Source organism: Sinocyclocheilus anshuiensis, unplaced genomic scaffold, assembly GCF_001515605.1.
Source record: "Sinocyclocheilus anshuiensis isolate Anshui unplaced genomic scaffold, SAMN03320099.WGS_v1.1 scaffold1867, whole genome shotgun sequence".
Taxonomy (NCBI): domain Eukaryota; kingdom Metazoa; phylum Chordata; class Actinopteri; order Cypriniformes; family Cyprinidae; genus Sinocyclocheilus; species Sinocyclocheilus anshuiensis.
The window spans coordinates 95,980-105,608 of record NW_015548298.1 but is presented as its reverse complement, the minus strand read 5'-3'; the positions used below and the strand labels follow the sequence as shown (position 1 = coordinate 105,608).

Genomic DNA, 9,629 nt, shown 5'->3' with positions numbered 1-9,629 from the left:
CAGCCCATTGCTTTACTGAAGTATATTATATTTTCCTTTTACAGCTGCAGACTGAGGAAGATCCTGAAACACATCAGCAAACCCTAAAACAGACAACAGTTTACAGATGTTTTTCAGCGGCAGCAGAACTATGACTAAACTTTTGGGTGAAACTTGTTTACTTTTTTCTTACTTTTATTACTTGTGGGAAAACTTGAAACACTTTTAAATGGCATTGGTTTTGTACATTTAATTTTTGTTTAACGTTATTAATAAAAATGTTGTTCAATTAGCATGTGTTTGTGTTTTGCTATGGTACCGAAATTGGTACCGAGAACCATGGATTTTCACTGGTATCGGTACCGAATACTGAAATTTTTTTACTCATATAAAAATGCCTTGAATGACATCTGTTAAATTAAGTCTTTGGAGAAACTTTCATCTAATCGATTTTTGAAGGCAGCATAGATGTATTCTTCACTGCCTATGATGTCCCACTATCCTGTGTGTTTGATTCTGTGACAGTTTAACTAAAAATTAAAAATAGCATCTGAAAGTTGCAGTTGGTGATCAGTTTGTGTAAATGTAAATTGGTGGTCAGTTTGTGTAAATGTAGGTTTTTGAATAACTTTCAATTTTTATATGATTTTATATGAAATTGAAAGTAAGTAATTTAAATAACTTTTTCAATTTTGATGTAATTTCTAGTATGAAAATAGTATTTTAGTAATAAAATGTACACTAACAAAGTTTTGTTGTAGTAGATCATTAAACCATTGTTACCTCAGAAGTGCTATAGCATAAGGCTGCAGCATTAAAAAATGTCAGAAAAGTAAAGGGGTTTGAGTACTTTCTGAATGCACCGTATGATTATTGTTGAATGAATGATTCTAAGGATCAAATTAAACTGTAATTCATATTTGTCTATATGATCAGCAGTTCTGTTACACTGCTTTCAAATTACAAATGTGAAATTTTCCTTTCACCCAGGGTTTTTTTTGACGGCCATTAGATTTTCAAGACAACTTTTCCTTGATTCTGGACATTCATAAGTTGGACACATACAGAATGGGCATATTTATGTAGAGTGATATAATGCACACTTTAAAAGAGCTAATAACTTTATTAGCTGAAGTCTGCAGAGTCTATAGGCTGAAGTCTGTAGTATGTATTCAAAAACCTGTTTAAATGACAGTTAAATGGCACATTTGACAATTCTTCAAAATTAGAAAAGTCAATACAATGAAAGTCAATGGGGTCCAATGTTGTTTGGATCCACATGTTCTTTAATATGATATGGTCATATGATGTTGCTAAAAAGAACATTATTTTGTGTATTTGGTGTAATGCAATTTGTTTATGCGGTTTAAGGTTTAAAAAAAACATTATATTCCACATAATGTACATTATTGTTGTTCCTCTATGCCCCACCTTTCTGAAACATGTCGATTTTTACAAAGCTCATCGCTCTGAAAAGCGAGGTGTACGCTGATTGGCCAGCTATCCAGTGCGTTGTGATTGGCTGAATACCTCAAGCTTGTGACGGAAATGTTACGCCCCTTACCATACTGTGATGCCCTGTGTCCCGGCGCGACAAGACAAAAACAATAAAACCCATTACAAACGAGGCATTTGTTGCATCTAGTGGGGACATAATTACTGATTATAATGACTTCTACTGTCTTTTTACGCATTGTGTATCGCGCCACGTAAACCTAAAACCATGTCTGCATTTGTGATCAGAGAAACAACAAACAACAAGCGCTACTCTACACTGCTCAAAACTCGCGTTTGAATCGTCAGTGGCAAATTCTTTAAATATAAAAAACGTACTTACGGGCTGTGAGTCAGAAGCACCAGACTGTCCTTGCAAAGTCGGGACTGCCCCACTTTATAGAAACAGACACCGGCATTGTAGGTTTCTTTGCATGAACATTTGGGCGGTGTTATGCAAATCTTCCCACATCGTGACGTAGACATGTGGGGCGTGTTAGAATGAGCCGTTTTAGGAGGGCCTGGTTGACTCTTAATTTTTATAAAGAATATCTCTTTGGATTTGAGACTTTAGTCTTTGCAACTTTACAGATCTTCTTTATGCACCAAGAGCTTGTAACACGTTAAAGAGAAAGGAAAAATTGAAATCGCATCATATGACCCCTTTAAAATATCTTTTTTTTGTGTGTGTGTTTCACAGAAGAAAGAAATCCATAAGTTTATAAATGGTGTGAGTGTGCAAATAATGATGAAATTTAAATTTTTTTTCATTTCCTTTGTAGCACAGCTACACAAGAGGGAGATATTTATAAAGTTGTTGATAAAATGCTAATTTGATTGTTATATCTCAGCTGTTATCGTTGTCCCTTTTTTTGTATTGCCCCGTCAAGTGTTGTGGACCCTGTTTCTTCTCGCGAGAGTTCCGTTGCGACGCGCCAGGGAATCCCGTGACGTCATCTGAATCAGCTGATTTTACATTTCTGATAAAAGAAGCCGGTTTATCAGCGTTCGAGCAGCAACTTTCTTCATGCTCAAGTTTGGATTATAGCGATCGATCGCGTGATTCTATTTCCTGCTGTTTTTGACTGTGACTCTGAGTTTCCTCCTTGTGGAAATAACCGATCTTGTGGGATTATTTTACCTTGGACTTCGTCATAGGACAGCGCTGTTCCTTAACGTGCTCCCAGACTCAAAACGCCTTACCGGTGAGGCCGACCCATAACACACACACACACTTAACATTGGACTTTAAAAGACAGTAAAAACACATGCACATTCATTTATTGTATATATTGTAAATATTGTTTTTCTGTGTCGTCTTGTAAAATACACTCTGGGTTGGCAATTATACTTGGTTTGGTGGTTACTTATTGTGCCTGCATTCATTTAAACACTATTAAGAGGTAAAAGAACAAACTTTATTTGTGTAGCCTGCCTTATTTAGGCCGAGCGTTACATATTGGTGGCCCATACGGGGATCTCTTTTGTTGTGTTTGTTTGGTTTTGTATAATTATCATTATGGATGTGACAAATGCTGATACGGTTACTGATGTTGAAGTTGTGAATACAAATAATCCAAGTACACCTGTAAATGCCCAAGAGAATGTTGAACAACCAGATGTGGATTTTACTGCAGGCCCATTTGTAACTAGGCGCAATCCTACTGCTGAAATAACATCTATGATTAGTTCATTGTACATTTCGGATTCTGAACAGTCTGATGATGATGATGATGATGATGAAAGGAGTTGTATTTTGAATGTTGATATGGTACAAATGATGCAAGCAGATATAACACAGGTAAAAGAGGATTTATTGGCTCTCAATAAAAAAGTACAAACCCTAGAACAAGATTTCAAACAGTCAAGGGACAGTACGTTAAATCAGGAAACCAGTTTCAGGCAGGCCATGGATGCTAGCTTGGCTAAGTTGGAGGACTATTTCCTACAGTCACTGGAAAAGTTAAAAAAGGCTGTAACAGATTGTTTTCTTAGGTGAGATGCTAAATGGGAAAGTCAAATTAAAAAATTAAGACTCACCAGTACTCCCACACTCTCCAGATTACAGGCCTACTCACCAGCTTCCTGCCACATTTCTCCTGTTTATTGTCCATAGACCCCAATGCCGGTTTCTAAAGAAAAAGGTCCAACCCATAAAGCTCATAATGCTACTTATGACATTCATCCTCCTGTGCATACTCATCCACCTAGTGTACTTACCTCCTCAGCGATGGCTGGTTCATCCTCATTCTGCGCTCGACCTCCCGTCTGCCTCGAGTTCCCCTCTTTCGGTGATTCCTGCGAGACAGCGGTGTTAAACTTCATTGAGTAGTGTGAAAACTTCCTGGAGATCAGGCCCCTTCCCAGCGTCGAGCTCATCGGAACCCTATGCACGGTCCTGAAGGGACCCGCTCAGAGCTGGTGGAAAGCAGAGAAGGCTAAGGTAACTGACTGGCAATCCTTCAAAAAGGCATTTATGACTGCATTTCTTTCAGATGATTACCTCTCAGAAGTGGAGGAGAAGTTGAGGACGTTGGTCCAACAGCCACGATAACACCTGAGGGACTTTGCCTACGACTACCGGGCTCTGTGCTTGAAGTGGAAGCCAGAAATCTTCGAGGAGGACCTGGTGAACTGCATCCTGAACAATAGGGCTGTGCAATTAATCGCATGCGATTGTCATGTGCATCTCGTCAGTAAAGCCGGTCCCATGATTAGTAGTAAATCTCCATCACCTGCTTTCAGATTGAGTGGCATTCACTACACAGAGCCCTGTAGTTCACTGACAATTAGGCAATATCGCGTTCATAATCGCAGATGAATCGCATTCGATTATGAACGCGATATCGCCTAGCTTGTCAGTGAACTACGGCTCTGTGTATTAAATGCCGCTCCATCTGAAAGCAGGTGATGGCAATTTAGTACTAATCATGGGACCGGCTTTACTGACAAGATGCGCATGACAATCGCATGCGATTAATTGCACAGCCCTACTGAACAACATCAACCCCAGGGTTGCAGGATGTCTACGAGGGACTGTGAACACCGTGGAGCATATGGTGAAGGTTGGGTCAATGGTGGAAAGGGACTGCATGGGAGCAAAAGACTACTGGCAAAAAATCGGTACCCAGAGTAGCAGAGACAAGCCTAAGAAGTCTGCAGAACGTACCAGCAACAAAAACCCAGCTGGAGTAACCCTGGCACAACCCCATACAGTTTTGTCTCTTCTCATTGTTCCTGTAAGGGTGAATGGACAAGAGGTGAAGGCAGTACTTGACACCGGAAGCTCTTACACATTGATGCAGGAGAGCTTGTGGAACAGAGATTTATTATGGCGGATGGAACAATTCACCAATCTAAAAACCTGCAAAAGATACAATATCAGTGGCATGACAGAGAGTGCACAGTGGACACTTATATCCTGAAAATCACTCGGCCCGCCTTTCCCCGTATTGCTGGGCTGGACTTCCTGAACGCCACTGGAGCTGTTTTGGAAGTGGGACAAGGCAGGTATGGCTTAAGATCTGGAAAAGGATACACATATTACCCTTTCCTGCCATCACAGGTTCCAGCAGGTCTGACTACACCTTCAGGTCAAGCTCATTCCCTTACAGCTGCTAAGTTGAATCTATACTACGCCTTATCACCAACTGGCAGACTTCCCGAACTCATGTCCTTCACCCTGGAAATTACCCAGTGGGACTCTGACAATCAAGTAGAGTTGCTGAAGTTGATCTTCACTTGGCCACGCACTACTTCAAACATCCTGGGTCGTACAGCACAAGATCACGTTGACTGATGATATACCTTTTAAATCCCGGGCATACAGAGTTTCTCCCCTCAAAAAACAGATCATCAAAGATCAAGTTGAGCAGATGCTCCAAGACAACATCATTGAGCCCTCCTTCTCGCCGTGGTCTTCACCTGTGGTCCTGGTCCCCAAACCTGACGGCTCATACAGGTTCTGTGTGAATTACAGGAAGTTAAACGGCAAGTTGCACCCAACGCCTACCCAATGCCGCTGATTCATGACATCCTAGAATCCTTGGAAGGTGCCTCCTGGTTTAGCTCATTGGATCTGCAGTCCGGGTACTGGCAGGTGGAGATGGAGGAAACGAGTAGAGAGAAGACGGCTTTTATTACCACCAAGGGGCTATTTCAATTCAAGTCTATGCCTTATGGGCTCAGAAATGCCGCTGCCACCTTCCAGCATTTGATGAAGAGAGTTCTAGCTGACTTGAGGGTAAAAATCTGTTTCGTCTATATCGACGACATTATCATCTATTCAAAGACATTAGATCAACACATTCAACACCTTAATATTGTTCTCCATAAACTCACCCAATCCAGCCTGACACTGAACATGAAGAAATGCCACTTCTTCAAGCAACAGCTCAAGTTCCTCAGCCTCTAAGAGGGGTGTGGAGATTGGCAGCGAGAAGACCAAGGCCGTTGCAGAGTTCCCTCCACCACAAGACCTCAAAGCTCTGCAATGATTCCTGGGCTTGGCAGGGTGGTACCATAAATTTGTTCCCCACTTCGCTGATATCACTGCTCCATTGAACCACCTCAAAAAGAAAGGAATTAAGTGGGAATGGACTTCGGAGTGTCAAGCTAGCGTGGATGCACTGAAACAAGCATTACAGAACTCCAGTACTAATACAACCAGACCTTAACAAAGCCTTCCCAGTTCACACAGATGCAAGTGATGTAGGTCTGGGTGCCATCCTCACTCAACAGGCTGAGGACGGAGAAAAGGTGGTAGCGTATGCTTCACGGACCTTAACAGGGGCAGAGAGGAATTATAGCACTTCTGAAAAAGAGTGTTTAGCTGTGGTTTGGGTTGTTGAGAAGTGGAGGCATCACTTGGAGGGAACACCGTTTGATGTCTTCACGGACCATGCTGCACTTGCCTGGGCCTTCAACTGTCCCAAGACCTCCTCACACCTAACACACTGGATCCTCCGTCTGCAACAATTCAACTTTCAGGTCCATCATAGAAAAGGCTGCCTCAACATGGGACACGACGCTTTATCCCGGGTATATCAGCCATCTTCCACTGGTGCCGCCCCTTGTCTCTCCATATCACACCACTCATCTACCTCAGTGATTCCCAACCCTGGTCCTGGAGGCACCCTGTTTTAGAGTCCTAATTTATAAGTATTGCTTTGATGCATCAGGTAAACATGTAGCAGAGCCAAATGGACATTTGTGAGCAGAACATGACAATGCAGACTATATATATATATATATATATATAATAAAATAAAATAATCGACAACTATAGCCCTGTAAATGTTGAAATTACTTTACATCCCTATGAGAAACAATTACCATCTCAGCAGGGCTAATGTATGATTGATTTCACAGACATTGCCTGACGAGGCAAATAACCATTCACACATGTGGGAGTTTGTGTATGAGAGTGCTTTAACATTATTATGCATTGCACACTACAGAATATTGTTTTCTCAAATCCACCTTGACTGACATTCTATAATATTATTTGTAAACAATTCAATTGGATCTCTGTTCAGCAAGTACAGTCATTAACGACTTTAAAATGACATGGATGTCAGTGCGATGCACAGTCATTTTCTTCTGCTACAGCTGTCAGTATTGAGAGACAGAGATTTGTATTTGTAATTTATACCAGTGGTTCCCAACCCTGGTACTGGAGGCACTCCAACACTGCACATTTTCTGACACACCAATTTCAGGTGTCTCTTGGGGTCTCTAGTAATGAGCTGATGACCTGAATCAGGTGTGTTTGATTAAGGAGGCATGCAAAACGTGCAGTGTTGGGTGCCTCCAGGACCAGGGTTGGGAACCACTGGTCTACCTTACCACATTTTCTGGAAGAAATTGCTCAAGCTCAATGTTTGGACAATACGATCACTTACCTCCAAACTGGCATTCAACCTCGCTCCGTTAAAGAACAGTCCATTACCTTTGAAGACCACCAAGGGGTGTGGTACCGCAAAGTAGTGGCATGGTGGCTGTCCGTCAGGAAGGACGTTTGGCAGTACATCAAATGCTGTGAGGTATGCCAGAAATACAAACCCATCAATACAAAACCATCTGGACTTTTGCAAAGTTCACAGATCACTGAGCCTGGACACACTCTAGGGATTGATCTAATTGGGTCCATTCCCCACCAGTAAGAAACAGAACATTTACCTCCTTGTCATTGTTGATTATTACACGAAGTGGGTGGAGATGTTTCCACTTAGGGATGCCAAGACCCAGAAAATAGTGAAAATCCTCCGGGAGGAGATTTTTTACTTGTTGGGGAGTCCCTAAATTCCTGGTGTCCGACAGGGGTCCCCAGTTCACCTCCAACATTCTGGGCGATCTGTGCAAGACATGGGGTTGTTTTTCAGAGACTAACCACAAGCTACCACCCACAAGCAAACTTAACTGAAAGAATCAACCGGACTGTAAAAACAATGATTGCTGCCTATGTTGGACAACGACATCAAACCTGGGACAAGTGGCTACCAGAATGCCATTAACACCGCCCAGCAAGAAAGCACAGGGAAGACACCTGTGGAGCTCATGCTGGGTAGGCAGGTGCTGGGACCACTGGAACGCCTAATCCACCGTCCACCTTCACCTGATCAGGCTGCGTATTCCCTGGTGGAACGACAGAACATCCTGGAGGAGGAGGTGAAAAACAGGATGAGAATGAGCCAAGCCAAACAAGCTAGGTATTATAATTACCGTAGAAAAAATGCGCAGTTTCAACCAGGTGACCTAATTTGGTTAAAACCCATCCTCTTTCCAGTGCCAATTCTCCGCCAAGCTAGCGCCCAAGTGGGAGGATCCAGCTGAAATAAAAAGTAAAGTATTTACAAAGCTGTTGATAAAATGCTAATTTGATTGTTGATATAGCTCAGCTGTTATCGTTGTCCCTTTGTTTGTATTGCACCGTCGAGTGTTGTGGGCCCTGTTTCTTCTTGCGAGAGTTCTGTCGCAACGCGCCAGGGAATCCCGTGATGTCATCTGAATCAGCTGATTTTACATTTCCGATAAAAGAAGCTGGTTTATCAGCATTCGAGCAGCAACGTTCTTCATGCTCAAGTTTGGATTATAGCGAAATTGACTACTTTGTGCTAAAGTTCTGCTCACTCAATAACATTTTGCCTAAAGTACAAATACAAAGTTCTCGTAACTCTGTATAAATATTACAATGATACTTTAGGCAGTGAATAAACTGCATTATATGCCTGATGAGAAGTCTGCTGCATAAAGCCTTGGCAATTGTTGCACGTTTTTCAACATTTTTCATCAAGCGTTTCAACATTAACACTTTTTGGCTTGAAGGTGCAACTATTTTCTTTGTTTATTAAAAAAAAAAAAAAAACATTTGACAGCTATTGTTTTAGAACATTCAGCTAAATGCAGTTTAACTAAAATGTTTCTTAACATGATTAGAGATTTTGTGTCTATTTTGTGCCTATGTAGCTTGCTGTACAATTGTTGATCTCTAGATCTAAACTCGTATAATTTAGGATGAGCAAAAGACGGATGTCCTGCGAGGTTTAAAGATTGGTTTTATTAGGTCTAGGTCTCACCATTTTTGTTCTGTGTGTGCGTAAAATAATTCTATATTCACTTCTACAGCACTGTTTTTTAGTAAATTGAGGGTGACATGAATTATCTTTTGCATTATCTGCTATTTCTGTAACTCAGCCGGCCCACTTTAACTTGCAATATTCAAAAAAATGTATGGAATGAAGAAAACAATGGACTGTACTTTGAGACTTTTAGTTTCGAAGACCTTTCCCATTATATTGTTCTTTCTCTTCTCTTGCTGATTTTCTTCAGATAGCAGAGTAAAGAAGTACCACAGTTTAGCACGAGTAGTAGACTACATTTTACACTAATCATGATGTATAAAAAAAAATTCAGCCAGCTGAACATTGCATGCACCAAGCAACATAGATATTTTTTGTGGGTGCTACAATTTTGCATGTTTTTAAGGCTGCATTTACACAATATACCTATACCAATACCTAATCCTCTCTCCCTCTCTTTTTTGTGGTCTATGGTTTCAGGACTCCTGATGTGCGTGATGTGGTATAGCAGCGCCCCATCTGAGGAGTGCTTTGCTGCTGCCATTAGGAGCCCTTGATTCTCCTCTTCCCTCCCCT

At 41.4% G+C, this 9,629-nt stretch overlaps 1 protein-coding gene across 1 annotated transcript in view; it reads left to right on the top strand.

The window, feature by feature from the left end:
- setd5 (SET domain containing 5) overlaps positions 1 to 9,629 on the top strand; it is a 57,968-nt gene that overhangs the window by 19,095 nt on the left and 29,244 nt on the right. The gene's annotated exons all lie outside the window — the stretch shown is intronic.